The following is an 18,851-nucleotide window of genomic DNA, read 5'->3' on the forward strand; positions in this document are numbered from 1 at the left end:
ATTGCCCAACCTTCCTTCCGAGGTGTGGCTGGTGGGTTTGAACCACCAGCCTTCTGATTAGCAGTCAAGTGCCTCAGGCACTATGCTACCAGAGTACGACAGGTATTATTACTCCTGTTTTACAGATGGAAAGACTGAGGCCAAAGACATACAGTTAAACTGCTAGCCTAAGATCACAAACAAAGCAGAGACAGAACTAGGCTAGAACCCAAGTGGGATGGGATGGGCCCTGTGTACAGGCTCTTGGCACTAAGTAAATCACTGAGCACCCCCAGGCTGAGCCAGTTCCTACAGTCCCTGAACTTGTTACTTCCCAGGACCTACTGTTCTGCCAAACTAGTGCAGTATTATCTCAGGTACCTTTGGAACAGACTAGACAACATCCACAAGCTCAGAATGATGATATCAACTTTTGAGTGTCAGTAAGTGATTGTTGTGAGTTTATCACAAATAATACAGAAAACTAGGGGGAGAGGAAAAAAAGAAAGGGAGGGAGGGAAGCAGCTCTAGAAATCTTACAAGCATGACGAATACTGTTGCAAACTGAGTTACTGACAAAAAGGAGACTTGTCAGTTTGGGGGCTGGAGAGGATGTACTGGTACAGTACATGGGTGCAAAATCTTTAGCATAGAGTACCACACACAGAACCAAAAGTTGACCATGGGTGAAACTGGCAGTTCTAAGATACAGGCAGAAGTGAGCAGGTAGAGGGTACAAGAGAAAGACAAAGGGAAATGAAGAGTACAGTAAAAGGGAGAAGTGAAAGAAGAAAGAACCTAGTGAAAAAGGAAAATTAAAAATGTAAGTAAAGATAGTAGATTCTGAAGTAAGGCACTGACTTTGATATCATGGCTCCTATGCCTTAGGATGCTAGAGATGCCGAATCTAGGACTAGAATAAGGAGAAGTCAGGGCACTTTGATTGGATTCTCAGGTCCAATCTAACCCTCTTTGTCAACCTGGAAAAGTCATTTCCTCTCTCCGGACCTATTTCCTCATCTGTACAATAGGGGGTGGATTAGACTTGTATCTGGTTCACTCCACCTCAAGAAAACCAAAAAACGAGTAAAATCACCTGTCTGAAGGCGAAAAATCTAGTTCTGTCTTCAATATTAGGCAAAATGAATTGCCTTTTAACCACTTATACTAGTTGCACTCGTTCATTTCTTTTACACTATCTAAAACAAGAACTTTGAGGAAAATACACAAAGACTCTTACAGAACACAGACTGACAGACACAACACATAAGCACACGCACAGGCCTCCCAAGAATCAGACATATACTAACACAGAGGTGTTGACACAGGTTAGCTAAGGCTAACCCAGCCCACTACACACTCATGCCCACACAAACTTATCTATAGAGGGAGGCATGCCCCAGCAAGGTAGTCTCACATTGTTCCAAAGGAAAGAGAGTTTACAAGGGAAACAAAATCTCTTAGTACGCGGCCAGGAGGAGGGCAGAGTTCTGGCTCTGAGGTGAATCCAGCCAAGCAGCAGCCATCTCCCCCACTCAGTCAACAACACTTATTAAGTACTCCCGAGGCAGCTATGCTAGAAAATGAACTTTAAATTCTGGGCTCTAATAAATTTCAGATTTCAATGTTAGTTCCTTTTCGGTCTCTGCACCCAGACAATTTCCCCCAGAGCAACGTACTATCCGACAAAACTATCCAGGGAAACTAGAGGCCCCTTCCGAACAGCCAGAGAAAGAGACTTGCATTCCACTCTAGCTCCATTAGATTTTCTCTGAGGGCCCTGAAGGAGCAGAGCACCCAGGAACCAAGGGAGTCAGAGGAGAGAGGCTTATGGCTTCTCTTGGGTGGTTGTAGAGGTTGGGTGCGTTTTGGAAGGGCACGATGAGCGTGTGGCGGCGGGATGGTTGGATAGACGTATATGGGAAGTTCCTCGCGCCCACTGGCTCTCACCAGTTTGTGAGGATGTGGGAGCGAGAAAACAGCCCTACTCAGTTATTTTTGGAAGGGGAGGCAGTCCCGGCCAGCCTGAGTGTGGTAAGAGCAGTTCGCTCCTAGTGAGCGTAAGGGGAGGGGTCACAACTCACTGGTGTGGGGGAGGGGTGCCCAGCCCAGCACCAGGTGCGGGGGAGGGGATAGAAGGTGGACTAGCCCGGGTGGAAAAAAACCCCAAGGGTAAGGCAGGAGGGTTTCCGAACTCCTCCCCACTCTCCGGCAAAGGGCGTGGAGAGCCTCTTCCTCCAACTTCTGACCCGACCCCCGATTCCTCCCAAAACTCCAGGAACTTACACAGGATCGCCAATGTGAAGAGAAGCAACTGTTTCCTCTCGACTCCCGCCTTTGTCCCCATCACGATCAGGATTCCGAAACGCCGGCCGCCGCCTGAGCCCTGGGAAAAGACAGCGCTCCGCGGACTGCAGCGCGCATACTAAACTCCATCCGCAGGTTGAGCCCCTCCCGGCCCTTCCCTCTCTGCCGGATTGGTTTGCGCTGCACCCCTGCACATTCTGATTGGTGAAGGCAGCTGCCGCTCCGTTGAATGATTCACCGTAGCCAGGTGCGACTCCTCCCAGTACGCCCTACAGGGCCGATTGGCGCCTGTCCAAGTTGTAGCCATCTCTGATTGGCTCAGGAGACTATCGCGTACCGAAACGAATTCCACACTTTCGGCAGGTGAGGGCACACTGATAGGGCAGTGTTCTTGAAGTAGGGACTTTCTGACTGGTTAGGTTCTGAAGTGTAGCTGAAGGGCTTAAGGAATATCTCAAAAGAGGAGGTAAGGTAGATAGTCGTGCTGTGGGATTCGCGGGACGTGGGTTGGAATTTGCTTTTTTGTTGTTTGTTTTAATGTAAACTGCTGGATGCTGTAGCAACTATGGTCCTGTCCCTTAATGCGTGAAAAACACTGATGTCAGGAGGAAGGGGACCAGGAAACGCCACCCCCAAACCTTGTTCCTCCGTTGACCCCACCCGCAGCATTCACAGGTTTTGCAAGAGGTTGTTGTTACTTGGCATCGAGTTGGATCCGACTCCTCTTTAGGTTTCCGAGGCAGTATCACTACGGAAGTAAATTGCCCAATCTTCCTTCCCAGGAGTGGATGGTGGGTTTGAACCGCCGACTTTCTGGTTAGCAGTTAAGTGCCTTAGCCACTATGCTACCAGAGCTCCTGCACGGAGAGGAGGAAAGAGAAAAGAAAGAAGGGGTCGCTCAACCCGAAAGATGGAAAGGCAGAATTACATTAGCTCAACAACTTAAGACAGATGCACACAAAACATTGACCTGTGGATGCACCATATACATCTCTGTGGGCGACTGAGTTTGTCCTTTACACATCTTTAATCCGTCAGCAGGGCCCTATTTGTCTTCTCACTGTGACTAATGGTTGGAGGTTCAGACACCTCTCCTATATATATATATATATATATATATATATATATATATATAAAGTACTCCCGAGGCAGCTGTGCTAGAAAAGGAACTTTAAATTCTGGGCTCTAATAAATTTCAGATTTCAATGTTAGTTCCTTTTCGGTCTCTGCACCCAAACAATTTCCCCCAGATCCCCCAGAGCAACCTACTGTCTGACAAAACTATCCAGGGAAGCTAGAGACATACATACAAACATACATACATATATATATATATATATATATATATATATATTGCCTCGGCCACCCAAGAAGGGGTCACTGAGTCGGGGCCGACTCAACGGCACATAACAACAACTATACATACACACACACACACACTGTGTTATTGTCAAGTATTTCACTCTACTTTGATGATCAACACCCATGGAAGCAACAGTGAAGAAATCAAACATCATATTGCACTGGGCACATCTGCTACAAAAGCCCTTTTCAAAGTTCTGAAAAACAAAGAGGTCACTTTGATGACTAAGGCATGCGTGAACCAAACCATGGTCTTTTCAGTCACCTCTTATGCATTCGAAAGCTGGACTATGAAAAAAGAAAACACAAGAATTGATGCATTTGAATTGTGGTGTTGGTGAAGAACATTGGATATACCATGGACTGCCAGAAGAACAGATAAACCAGACTTAGAAATAAAACCAGAATGTTCCTTCAAAGAGAGGATGGCAAAACTTTGTCTTGCTTACTTTGGACGTGCTATCTGGAAAGGACAATCGCTAGAAAAGGATATCATGTTTAGTAAAGTGGAGGGTCAACAAAACAAGGGAAACCCTCCATGGATGGATTGCCACAGTAACCACAACAGTGGGCTCAATCATATAAAAATCATGAAGATGGCACAGGACTGGGCAACATTCAGTTATACTTAAGGTTGCCATGAATTGGAGCTGACTCCATGGCAACTAACAACAACTGTTGATCCCAACCCTTCTGTTAATATTTATATTGTTAAATCCTTTTAAATTGAAACTCATATTCAACACCTTTACAATTTCTAGTTTCTACTTTACAATGATTTAATTTTAATGTATTAAGCATATCATGGTTGACCATGGAAATATTTTCCTGAACACATTTTTTTTTTAATTGCAAAAAGTGAAATGCCCACATTCTTACCCAAAAGAGTGGCATTTTTGACCTTTTGCCTCTTTCACCTTTGCCTTCATTCCACATTTCTTGGGCCAAAGGTCCAAGGTCTGGTTCCACCCATTCAAATATAATATTCATCAAGTACCTGTTGTGTGCCATCAAGTCAATTCTGACTCATAACCACCTTATAACTCACTGCCATCGAATTGATTCAACTCATAGTGACCCCTCCTTGGGTTTCCGAGGTGGTATCTCTACAGAAGTAGATTGCCCAGTCTTCTGAGAAGTGGCTGGTGGGTTTGAACCGGCAGCCTCTGGTTAGGAGTCAAATGCCTTAGGCACTACACGACCAGAGCCCCCTAGCCACCTTATAGGACAGAGTAAAATTGTCCCATAGGGTTTCCTAGGCTATAATCTTTATGGGAGCAAATCATAAAATCTTTTTTCCAAAGAGCAGCTGGTAGATTCCACCTGCCCCCTTTTATTAGCAGCTGAGTGCTTTAACCCTTTTTACCAGGGCTCTATCAAGCACCTACTAGGTGTTATACCAATACCATTATCAGTTGCTATCAAGTGGATTCCAATTCATGGTGGCCTCGACGTGTGTCAGAGTAGAAAAACTGTTTTTAATATTACTATAACAAAAGGAAATTTAAAATATATCATTAGTAATTTGGTACTTTTTCCAATTTTTTTTTCCCTATGCATGGAATTTACCCCAAACTAATGACAACGCCACGTGTTATAGAGTAGAACTGCCCCATAGAATTTTCTTGACTGTATTTTTTTTTTAATAATTTATTTTCTTGTCGTTGTTGCTGTTGAGAATATACACAGCTAAAACACGCTTTTTCGTAGAAGCAGCTCAAGTTTCTACATATTCACATCAGTGACATTGATGACATTCTTCAAGTTGTGCACCATTCACATTCTCCTTGTCTAAGTTGTTCCTGCCCCATTAACATAAATTCACTGACTCCTAAGGTTCCAATCTAATCTTTCAAGTTGCTGTTGTCAGTTTGATCCCATATAGATAGATCTCAAAACAGCATAATGCTCAGGGCATGCTTTACTAGTTAAGCTATACTGTTTGGTTTTAAGAATATTTTGGGAATTGTTTTTAAAGATTAAAGATTATTTTATGGCAATAGTTTTGGGGGTTCATCCTGCCTCCATGTCTCCATAGTATTTTCAGAGGTAGCTCTCTCCAGCCTTTCTTCCAAGGTCCCTTAGGGAGGACCCGAACCTCCAACCTTTCAGTTAGCAGCTGAGCACATTAGTAATTGGTAGCACCCAAGGACTCCTACTAGGTGCTGTAAGGGAATACAAATAAATACAACGCCTGCCTGCAAGTGGTTAACAGTCTACTTCTAAGATTAATATGGGAAACAATCAAAAAGAGAAACTTATTTCTCAATTGAAACAAATGTTTGGGTGCCTACCATGTGTAAAGTTAAATTCTGTACCCTCAAAGGAATTCCAAGTCTTGGAGAGATAGATATATATACAAAGTTAAATACTAGAGTGAAGAGTAAGAGAGGAAGGAACTCAGAGAGGAAAACAATGTGGGCTGTAATTGTCAGAGAAAACTTCCAGATAGTGAGACTATAGTAGGGTCTTAAAGGAACTCTAAAATGGATCATAATCTTTAAGTAGAATGGTCATATTAGAGGTCATTTAGGTCACCTCTCACTCCACACTGGAAGAGGGTAGAGGGAAAAGGAAGTTTAAGAGATTTGAAGAGCAGGGTGAAGTGGAAAATGGTGGTTTTATATGGTAGAACCCAAAGACGTTGTTGTTGTTATGTGCCGTCGAGTCAGACCCTACTCATAGCGACCCCTCCTTGGGTTTCCGAGGCAGTATCACTATGGAAGTAGGATTGCCCAACCTTCCTTCCGAGGAGTGGCTGGTGGGTTTGAACTGCCAGCCTTCTGGTGAGCAGTCAAGTGCCTTAGGCACTATGCTACCAGAGGTCCTATTGAAGACATTAGGGAACTATATTACGAAGAGTGAGCAGTGTTAAATGGTGTCTAGATGTTTTGGACATAGATTTAAAGAAAGAGCAGTCAAATTGGTGTGAGTTTTACTGCAGATGTTCAACTTCAGGCATAGAATAAGGTTTTGGGAAGAAAAAAAAAAGTTGCCATTCAGACTTTCAGAAATTGATCACCAGGCATTTCTTCTGAGGTGCCTCTGGGTGGTCTTGAACCCACAACTTTTGGTTAGCAGTCAGGCGCTTAACCATTTGAACCACCCAGAGGCTATAGTAAGGCTAGTTGGGCTTAATCATAGTTGGGGTTTTCCTAAGCAGGTGATGAAGCAAGAAATCAGCAAGGATGCTAAAGAAATTTGGAAAGGATTGACTTTTATTCTGTGTCCTTCCAGTGTTTCATCTTGCTAATATGAGCAATTACAAATGTATATGTTACCTTATTTAAAAAAAAAAAATGTAGCATACTACGTTTTTTTCACCTAACAATGTGTCTTGAAGCTATTTCACATGAGTGCACTGAAGCTTCCTCACTCTTTTTTACAGCTACATTATATTCTATTGTATGCTTGTAGTGTTATTTGTTGTTGTTGCCGTTATGTGCCCTCGAGTTGGACCTGACTCATAGCGACCCCTCCTTAGGTTTCCAAGGCAGTATCACTACGGAAGTAGATTGGCCCATCTTCCTTCTGAGTGGCTGGTGGGTTTGAACCACCAGCCTTCTGGTTAGCAGTCAAGTGCCTTAGGCACTACGCTTATTTAGCCACTTTTAATTACAGATACTTGAATTATTTCCCATCTTTGGCTGATAAATGAGCCCTGGTGTTACAGTGGTTAAAGCACTTGGTTGTTAGAAAAGTCAGTGGGACAGCTACATAATGTTCTGTTGTGTACTTGTAATGTTATTTATTTAACCACTTTTAATTTATGGGAGCTCTGGTAGCATAGTGGCTAAGACACTTGACTGCTAACCAGAAGGCTGGTGGTTCAAACCCACCAGCCACTCCTCGGAAGGAAGATGGGGCAATCTACTTCCGTAGTGATACTGCCTCGGAAACCCAAGGAGGGGTTGCTATGAGTCGGGTCCCACTCGACGGCACATAACAACAACAACAACAATTTATGGATACTTGCTTGAATTATTCCCAACTTTTTGCTAATATAAAATATATCTATAATGCAACGATGGGCTCTGGTATAGCAAGGATTGTGAGGACTGCGCACAACTGGGCAGTGTTTTGTTCTGTTGTACATAGTGTGGCTATGAGTCGGAACCGACTTGACGGCACCTAACAACAACATATAATGAATAAACACACACACAGAGACATATATATATATATATATATATATACACACACACACACACACACATATACATATGTGTACATATACATATGTGTGTGTGTGTATATAATTTCACATGGATGCAAGCTTATTTGTAGTATAAATCTCCAGAAATGGGAATACTGGGTACAAAGGGTATATTAGGTCATTATTTTGATTGACACAAATTGCTCTCCATAAGGGTTGTACCAGTTCATTTTTGCATAATCTATTTCCACAGTCTTACTAAGAGTTTTTTATCAAACATTTGAAATATTGCCAATGTCATTAGAGAAAATCGAGACCTCAGTTTAATTTGCACATCTCTTATTATCAATGAGTTGAGCATCCCCAGAGATTTAAGAGCCATTTGTATTCTTGAACTGACTTCATATGTTTTGCCTGATTTTATTTTTTAATTGAGATAATGTCTTTTTATTACCCATTTTTATATATTCAAAGAATTAGCCATTTGTGTATGTTATGAGTTGAGTGTCTTTTCCCATTTTGCTGCTTGTCTTTTGACTTGGCTTACATTATTTTTACCACGCAGGAGGCTTTTGTTGTTTGTATTGTGGAGTTTGTTTTTTTTTTTAATCAACTTTTCCTTTTTTGCTTCTAAGTTTTGAGTCATAGTTAGAAACAACTTCCTCTACTTTAAGATAATGAAAAAAGTCTTTATAGTTTCCATTTTATTTTAAATCTATAATTCATCTGAAATTTATCTTGGTTTGTGATATGAGAGATGGGGCCTATGTATCCATTCACATTGTTTTAATTAGTAAGGTATCCATTCACATTGTTTTAATACCTGAGGCTAGCTTCCCCTCATTGATGCTCTTTTGCTAACTTTTCTGGCTATTCTTTTTTTCAGTAAACTGATATATTTACAACTGATTATGTATCCAAGATCCTTTTAAGTCTTTACACATTTACATTTGTGTAAATTTTTAGATATTTATTCTGTCTTGGCATTTTCTTTATATAAGTCTTGAACTTTCTTCCTAAATTCATTCCTAGATATTAAAATAGGAGCCCTATGGTGCAGTGGTTAAAGTACTTAGCTGTGGTTCAAATCCACCAGCCATTCCATAAAAGAAAGACATGGCAGTCTGCGCCTATGAAGAGTTACAGTCTTGGGTTAATGATAATAATGAACCATGGAATCTAAACTTACATAGGAGGGAAATGAGGGCAGAAGGAGGGTAATAGATAGTGAAAAATTAGTAAAGTCAATTGGAGGACTTGACAGTTTGTGGAATATGATTAGGAACTGGAGTACTAGTAGAATGAGGGATTAGAAGGCCTCCCCTTTGGGAAATACGGTCTCAGGTCTGGTTTCTGAGGACTCTCAGCTTTTCTGACAAATACTCTCTTTGGATTCTCTGGCCATGAACTCAATGGCTATTTTCTTTGAACTTTAGAAATCTGCTTTTCTATAATCCACTGCTTATGTCTAACTGTGCTTAGTATTTTCCTCTTTGGTTAATATGAATTCTAGGAGGCATGACCTATTAATCCCATGCAAATAGTAACCAAAATAAAGCTGGTGTAGTTGTACTAATATCAGACAAAATAGACTTTAAGTCAAGAAGCATCACCAGAGATAAAGAGAGACATAATAAAAACAGGATCAATCCAGGGGGAAGATGTAACAATTCTAAATGTGTGTATGTGGTAGTTACGGTCATGTGTCAACTTGGCTGGGCTGTGATTTTGAGTGGCTTGGCAGCTAAATGTAGTTATTCCATGTGATGAGATTGGATATGGTGGAATCACCTCCACTGTGGAATCTGCTCTGAGCAGCTAATGAGTTAAAGGGGAGTTGCCCTCAGGGTGTGGCCTGCTTCCAGTGTATATGGAGAAGCTTTGGGAAAGGTCTCTAGCTTTTTGGCTTATTTTGGAGCCTGCATTTGGCCCATCATCATCTCTAGTTCCTCGATTTGAACCAGTGGGCTGTCATGCTGCCTGCCAATCTTGAGATTGTTGCCTGTGCAGCCTGTGAGCTAACAATCTGCCACTTTACCTGCCTATGTTGGATTCATCAGCCTCAGCAGCCAGCAGCTGCATGAGTCAGGAGAAGCCTCCAGCTTGCACTCGTGGGCCTGGAACAAGAGGCACAGCTAAAGCCCAAGGTCAAGAGCTGGCACTCTGAATTCTTACTTCTAGCCTCCTAAACTGTGAGAGAATAAATTTGTTTGTTAAAGCTATCCACTTGTGGTATTAGTGTTACAGCAATACTAGAGAACTAAGACAGTATACATACATATATATATGTTGTTGTTGTTGTTTGCCATCGAGTCGGCCCCGACTCATAGCGACCCCTCCTTGGGTTTCCGAGGCAGTATCACTACGGAAGTAGGATCGCCCAACCTTCCTTCCGAGGAGTGGCTGGTGGGTTTGAACCACCTGCCTTCTGGTTAGCAGTCAAGTGCCTTAGCCACTATGCTACCAGAGCTCCCACATATATATATATATATATATATATATATATACACACACACACACACACACACACACACACACACATACACACACACACATCAAATAACATAGCTTCCAAATACACAAAGTAAAACTGACAAATAAAAAGAGAAATGGAAAAATCCAAATCATAGAGATTAAACACATTTAAGTAGCTGACAGAACAAGCAGACAAATAAATCAAAGATATAGATTTGAACAATTGTTAAGCCAGATCTGACAAAACACTGCACCCAAAAACTACAGAATCCTCTTTTCAAGTGTTCATGGAACATTTATAGAAATTGACCATATTCTTAGCCATAAAGCAAGTCTCAACGTATTTTAAAGAATTCAAATTATAGAGCATGTATTTTCTGACAATGGTGGTGGTTAAATGGGTGTGTTCACTTTGTAAGCATCATCAAGCCGCATGCTGATGTCTGACTCTTCTATTAAACCTATAATCCTTTTAATATGACATACTTTTCTATTGTCAGTCACCAAGTCCCCTCCCACTAAGTTTCAATTATATCTAAATTATAATATTTATCTTCTTGTGTTTATTATTTATGCTGTGTCTTGGATCTCTAGTGCTGCTATAATAGAAATACCACAAGCAGATGGTTTTAACAAACAAATTTATTTTCTTACAGTTTAGGAGGCTAGAAGTATGATTTCACAGTGTTGGTTCTAGGGGCTAGGTAAAGGCCCCTGACCTTGGACTTCAGTTCTGTCTCTGTCTCTTATTCCAGGCCCACTGGAGCTGGTGGCTTCTTTTAATTCAAATAGCTGCAGGCTGCTAAAGCTGACAAACCCAAGACTGACAGGTAAAATGGCACAATCTGAAGATTGACAGGAACACAGCAGGCCATTGGTTCAAGTCCAGGAACAATGCCAAGATTGACAGTCAACACAGCCAGCCACTGAGATGAAGACTCGGCCAAATGCAGGATCCAGATGTGCCAAAAAGCTAGAGACCGTCCTCAAAGCTTCTCCTTATATCCTGGAAGCAGGCCACACCCTGAAGGCAACTACTTACCTGTCCACAGCAGATTCCACCATGGAAGTGATTACAATCTCATCATAACAAATAACTACAACCACCTGCCCTGCCACTCAAAACCACAGCCCACCCAAGTTGACACAACTTAACTGCCACAAGCTGATACCTCTCTCTAAATCCATTAAGTTCTATATGACAGGTGGGGCAATGGTGGTTCAGTAGTATAATTCATGCCTTCCATGTCAGAGACCCCAGTTCGATTCCCGGCCAACGTGCCCCAAACTCAGCCACCATTCATCTGTCAGTGGAAGCTTGCATGATGCTGTGATACTAAACAGGTTTCAGCAGAGCTTCCAAATGACGAAAGACAGATTAAGAAAAAAGGCCTGGTGATCTACTTTGCAAAATCAGCCAGGGAAAACCCTATGGATCACAGCAGTATAATTCTGTTATGCACGGGATTAAAATGAATTGGCCAGCTGGATGGCAGCTAACAACAATATGACAAGTACTGTGTATATGTTACCCCATTAAACTCTTACAATACAAGGAGATAAGACTATGACCCCCATTTTACTCATTTTACAGATAAAGAAAATGAATCAAAATATTCGTTAAAGATAACTTGTAGTGGCCATTCAGTAGCACTAAGCTAGAACTAGAACTCAGAACTCTCTAACTCTCTAACTTTGCTGTTTCCACAATAACATGCTACCATTCTTGAGTATTATTACCAAATTTCTCCCCTTGTGTTTTTTACCCCTTGGAGTTAGTAAGCACCTCAATAAAAATTCAACATCTACTCTATGCCAAGTTGTGGTTTAACTGTTGGCCAATACAAAAAAGGAAATAAACAGTCCCTCTGTTTAAAGAGCCCAATCTAAGGGCAAAGAGCCACACAATTTATAATGTATTGTGATAAGTGCTACAGTAGAGATGTGGACCTTATCACTGTTCCCGTGTCTGTGCCTTCATGGAATTCAGTTATATAGTTTGATCTGGTTATTTTTCTCTCTTCTTCAGTTTCAAAGCCCTCTTCACGTAGGACTGCAAGTCTCCTGCCAAATGCATTCTTCTAATTCTTGCGAAATTCAGATTGGTACAACGGAGACTGGAAGCCTCCCAAACAGAGGAAATAGTGAAGGCCAAAGTCAGGAAGGAATAGGGCCTACTTAGGACAAAGGAGACCAGGCTGATAGGAGCAGATGCTGGCAGATAAGTTAAGAAAGGCACAAGGTGGTTCCAGATCTAGACTACACATTGCTCAGGTCAGTCCAAGTCTGTTTTAAAGACTACTAGCAGGGGCAGATTACCCAATAAGCAAGGTAAGTATGGGCCAAGTTGTGCTTACTTACTAATCTGCAGAGAACAGTTTTCTGTTTTCACCAAAACTGTTCACTACAGACTAGTAGGTAAGCACAAGTCAGCCTGTGCTTACGTTGTTTATTGGGTAATATGACACTGACCAGTAGGCACGAAGGACCTATTATAAATCATCAACTCTGACTGATAAGATTAAAATGTTATTTTAAGATTGAGCAGGCAGTTATGTTTCAGAAAGGCTTAAATTAAAAGATTCTGAAGTTTGGGCGGCTAGTGAGCTTCAACAAACCCATACTAAGAAGCCATGGTGCCAGTCACTGGAGGTAAGAAAATGAAGATAGTTCCCGTCTTTGAGGAGCTCACAGTCAATTGGGAGAGACAAACAGATTAACAATGATAATGCAGGGAAGCATATACGATGACACAGGCATATGATAACAAGCTATCCAATCCTCTTGGTGGGCCACAAAGAACCACACATTTGCATAGTTCCATTCAGTAACCTGGTGGCAATCACAAAGACTATGGCTAGGAGAGCCATACCATAATTCACTGGACTACAGGACCCCTGGTGGTACAATGGTTAGCACTCAGCTGCTGTGGTAATTAAGGTTATATGTCAACTTGGCTGGGGCTGGTTGAGTGGCCCCAGAACATCAATCTAGGGTAGATAAAGTATGATGAAGGGGAAGGGATCTAATTTAGTATGAAAAGGAAACCAAAAGTAGGTATCCACAACTGCATGTATCTGGTAAACTCTAGATCTTCAGCCCACTGGCTGACATATTGTTAGCTATGAGGAAAGGGAAGGAGAACTTTAAAAAGGTAAAAGCCCATCAAGGTTACGAACCTAACAATTAATGAGGGAGAAAGAATGTTCTCTTAACAATGATCAAGCCAGAGGGCAAGGTGATATAGAGGACAGGTCAGTTTTCTTCTAGGATTTTCTTTAATCCTGCACAGCTGTTAAATTGAAGAAAGCAAATATTATGAGTTGGCAGGCCAGGAAGGGGGCTAGAAAACTAATTTATGGTGATAAAAGATAGCAAGCAGCTGCAGACGGGGAAGGGGGATGGAACTGACTGGAAAGACGCTGAGGGAAATTCCTGAGGATTAGAATGTTCTATATCCTAGTTTGGGTGGTGGTTACAAGGAAGCATCCAACTCATAAACCTCAATGAACTGAACACTTAAGACCTGTGTGTCTCAGCGGTAATAATAATAGAAATGCTATAATTATAATAAATACTGGGCGGGGGGGAGGCATAGAACACTTGAGACTCAAAGAAAAAGAGAAATTAGACCCGAGGAGAAACTTCCCAGCCAGTCTGAGAATGAAAGGGATTTGGGTATTTGGGGAAAGGGTAACACCTACCATTTGCCAGACTCTGAGCTAGATGCTTTCACATTTTTCATGTTTATCTCCAGACCCAACAATGTCTGGCCAAGCTCAGAAAGTAATATATTGTAATTAGCCCTGGGAGGGAGTAGGGTAGCTCTGTAATAGAAAAGCCTAAGAGCCTAGAGAAGATTTTAATCGAGTATGGAGTGTGGACTATGAGATAAAAGATGTAGGAAAGCTGGGTACATTCCAGATGGGAGAAAGGAAAAGGGGGTGGGAGAAAGGAAAAGGGGGTAAGAGAAAGGCAAGGAATACAGGAAATATCTGAAGGAATTTCTTCAGAAACTTGAAAAAGCAGAAAATTGGGTCCATCTCTGACCCAGCCTTCTCTTCCATGCATAAAGGAATAAAATGTTAAAGGTCAAACTTAAGTGGAAATCTTGTCATTGAAATATAAAAAAGATCTAAAAGTACATGCCTGCACCATGCTACCCCAAAACCCACTGCTGATGAGTTGATTCTGACTCATAGCACTATAGGACAGAACAGAACTACCCCAGAGGGTCTCCAAGGCTGTAAATCTTTACAGAAGCAGACTGCCACATCTCTCCCCCACAGAGAAACTGGTAGGTTCAAATTGCCAACCTTTGGTTAACAGCTGTTTCGGTCCTCTAGTGCTACTCTAAGAGAAATACAAGTGGATGACTTGAACAAACAGGGTTTTATCCTTTTAGTTTAGGAGGCTAGAAGTCTGAGTTCAAAGTGCCAGCTCTAGGGGTTGGGTGAAAACCCCTCAACCCTGGGCTTCAGCTCTGCCTCTTGCTTCCGGCCCGCTGAAGCTGGAGGCTTCTCTTAATGCAGACAGCTCCTGACTGCTGAGGCTGACAAACCTAAGGCCAACAAGTACAAGGGCACATCCCAAGATTATCAAACAACATGGCAGGCTGCTAGTTCAAGTCCATTAACAGTCCCAAGATTGGCAGGGCCAGCACGGCAGGCTGCTGAAAGAAGACTCAGCTACATATGAGGTCCAAATGTGCCAAAAAGCTGAGACCTGTCTCAAGGCTTCTCCTTATATACTGGAAGCAGACTACATCCCTAAGGCAGCTACTCAGCTGCTTACAGTAGACTCTACCATGGAGTTGATTACCAATCTCATCATGGGGTGCCCAGCATCTACATCCAGGTGCCCAGCCACTCAACCAGCCCCAGCCAAGTTGATACATAACCTTAATTACCACAGCAGTTGAGTGCTAACCATTGTACCACCAGGGATTCTGTAGTCCAGTGAATTATGGTATGGCTCTCCTAGCCATAGTTTTTGTGATTGCCACCAGGTTACTGAGTGGAACTATGCAAATGTGTGGTTCTTTGTGGCCCCCCAACAGGATTGGATAGCTTGTTAGTAATGTAAATATGGTACGTGGCACCCTTGCGGAGGTGGGACCATGGAGATAAGGTGTGTGGAACTCTAATGTGGGGACTGGTTAGTTTTTGTCATTCTGCTAGGCTTAAAACGAGCCCCCCTTAAAGCAGAAGTGGGGGAATCTCACTGTCATTAAGAGAAAAGAGCTGGAAGGTGGAGTAGAATGCATCCTTGGACCCAAGATCTCTGCACTGGTAGAAATGGTCTTCTGCTAATCAGAAGGCTGAGGGGTTGGCTGCATATATAAGCAAACTCCTTGTCAATTTCAAGGCATGGCTCTCCCACCAGGGCCACAAACAGACCAATCACCTCTCAGTAAACCAGAGAGACGGGGGCAACAGAACCAAGAGGCATAAGACAGAGTGGCAGGCTTGCTGGCCCATGGGGTAAGTAAGCTGAGCCTTTGGGCAGGAGACTTACTGGTGGAATACAGTTGGTTGCAGGGGCTGATGAACCCAAAACTGACAAGTCAGGTGGTAAGCTGCTGCTTCATGTCCCAAGAACCAGAGGTCAGAGGATGATAAACTGGATACAAGATTGAGCGAGGGTGAGCTTTGTCAGAATATCCATATATGTGTGTGTGTGTGTGTGTGTGTATATATGTATGTACTGGATACAGGCCACACCCCCAAGGATGCTCCCTTTCAACTGATTGGCTGCTCACATCAGATCACAAAATGGAGGATGATTACATCATTACATAACTAGCAAACCACTGAGGATCATGACCTAGCCAAGTCATCTATAACCTTAACTATCACAAGGCTCAAGCTCCCCCAACACACTACCCAGGTGATTCTGATGTCCATCCTGGGCTGAAGACAACTATCCCAGGAGAATTTTTGTTTTAAGCTGCTGTTGAGTCTTCCCGTCTCTTGGCAACCCCATGCATAATAGAATGAAACTCTGCCCAGTCCTGCATCATCCCCATAGCAATTGATCAGCCCATTTTAACCCAGAGTTTTTATTGGCTGATTTTCAAAAGCAGATCACAGGCTTTTTTTCCTAGTCCTTCTTAAGTCTATATGATGGTTAATGCTATGTGGCAACTTGGATAGACTATGATTCTCAATAATTTGGTAGACAGTATATAATCACCACCCATTTTGTGATCTGATGAGAGCAGCTGTAAAAAGATAGTAGCAGCAGTAGCAGCAGAACCTATCTAAATTTAAGGAAGAGAATGACCAGGATCAGTCCAAAGCAGATTCTTATGAGGCGGAGATCAGACATGCTTCCACTTTCCAACCGTTTTTTTTTTTTTTTTTTAAACCAATTCTGACACAAGCCATCTGTTTTGGTTACCTTGTGCTGCTCTGACAAGAATATATCACAAATTGGATGGCTTGAACAAACAGGAGTTTATTCTCTTACAGTTTAGAGGCTTTAAGTCCAAGTTCAAAGTGCCAGGCTTTAGGGGCTAGGTGAAAGCCCCTCAACCTTGGCTTTAGCTCTGCTTCCTGCTCCAGCCCACTGAAGCTGGAGGCTTTTCTTCACTCAGCTTCTGGCTGCTGAGGCGGACAAGCCCAAGGTTGACAAGTAAAAAGGCACAGTCCCGATATTACCAAACCACACAGCAGGCCATTAATTCAAGTCCATTGAAAATCCCAAGGTCAGCAGAGCACAGCAGTCTATTGAACAACGACACAGCTACATGCAGGGTTCAAATATCCCATAAGCTAGAGACTGTTCCCCAAGGCTTCTCCTTATATACAGGAAGCAGACCACATTCCCTAAGGCAGTTACTCAGCTGCTCACAGTAGATTACACCATGGAGTTGATTACCAGTCTCAACATGGGGAATACTACATCCAGCTGCCCAGCCACTCAACCAGGCCCTGCCAAGTTGACACACAAACTTAACTACCACACCATCCCTTCCACAACACTCTCTACTTCTCTCCTGGGTTTGATAATTTGTTGCAATGGCCACACAGAACTCAAACCATACCTACAGTTAAGTGGTTTATTAAGGAAATAATAGGCTATACTCAGGATCAGAATCAGGAAATATGAAGGCAAAGTCTAGAAGGCTCCTTCAAAGTGGAGAACACATCCCTCCCTTCTTCAGTGGAGGACAGCTCTCCCAGCATTTCTCAGCCATGCAAGGAAGCAGGCCTTTCTCTCTGCCATGCATTCCCCCTCTCAGCCATGCAGGCCTCCTCTAAGCCCCTTGAGGACAGGCTCTCTGCCTTCAGCCATCCTGCCATCAGCCTCTCCACTGCTGAATGATGCAGCTCATAGCCACTGTAGCATTTTTGTTCAGTTCTCTTAACTGCATTCTTAACAGCAGATTTCTGTTGTCATCACCAACTCTGCTACAGTGCCCCTTCTGGGCCTCTTGCTGTCTTCAATGTTAGAGCCCTTGATCTATGTTACAACTCCTTCAGGAGGTTCTTTGTCCCCTTTCTGCTGCTTTTATCATCTTTCTTGCTTCTGCTAACCAGAAGGCTGAAGAGTTGGCTGCATATATAAGCAAAGTCCTTGTCAATTTCAAGGCAAGGCTCTCCCACCAGGGGCCACAAACTGACCAATCATCTCTCAGTAAACCAGACACTATGCAAATGACATAGTACATTGCCCAATCCCTGCAAGATACACACCAATCAGAGGGCAGGCTGCAGCCTAGGGCCAGACAAAAAGTATCAGATCATCCTTGTTTACAGTTTACCCAGGAAATGTCAATCAACCAGGGAAAAAGTAACAAACCCTTTGGAGTAGAAAACTATGGTGAAGGTAATTCCTCAAGGCTTAAGGAGGAAAATCTTTGAAGCTGTTTTTCCAAAAAACCAAGGCAAAACACCACTTAAAGGAATTTGTTTCTCCACAGCAGCCAATCAGTTAGAAGAGGCATTTCCTAAGGGGTATGGCCTGCATCCATGAAATAAACAGATATTCTGGCAAAGATTTTTCTCAGTCCTGCATTCATCTCATTGTAGTCTGACCTCCAGCTCTCAGGTTGAGCTTTCAGCTTACTGCCTGACCTGGAGATTTTGGACTCATCAGCTCCTTCAAGGATGGTGAGACTTCATCTCATGTACTTTAGACATGTTATCAAGAAAGACCAGTCCCTAGAGGAGATCATGCTTAGTAGAGGGTCAGCAAAAAAGAGGAAGACCCTCAACAAGATGGACTGACACAGTGGCTGCAAACAATGGTCTCAAATATACCAACAATTGTGAGGATAATGCAGGATTGGGCAATATTTCATTCTGTGGGACATGGGGTTGCTATGAGTTGGAACTAACTTGATGGCACCTAATAACAACAGCTGCCCCTGCAACCATGTGCATCAGAAGCCTCTAGCCTGCTGTCTGACCCATGGATTTGGGACTTGCCAGCCTGCACAACTATATGAGTCATTTTCTTGAAATATATCTATGGGGGAGCTCTGGTGGCATAGTGCCTAAGGCATTTGACTGCTAACCAGAAGGCTAGTGGTTCAAACTGACCAGCCACTCCTCAGAAAGAAAAT

Source organism: Orycteropus afer, unplaced genomic scaffold (genome assembly GCF_000298275.1).
Source record: "Orycteropus afer afer isolate SDZICR_OR568_19922 unplaced genomic scaffold, OryAfe1.0 scaffold00193, whole genome shotgun sequence".
NCBI lineage: Eukaryota > Metazoa > Chordata > Mammalia > Tubulidentata > Orycteropodidae > Orycteropus > Orycteropus afer.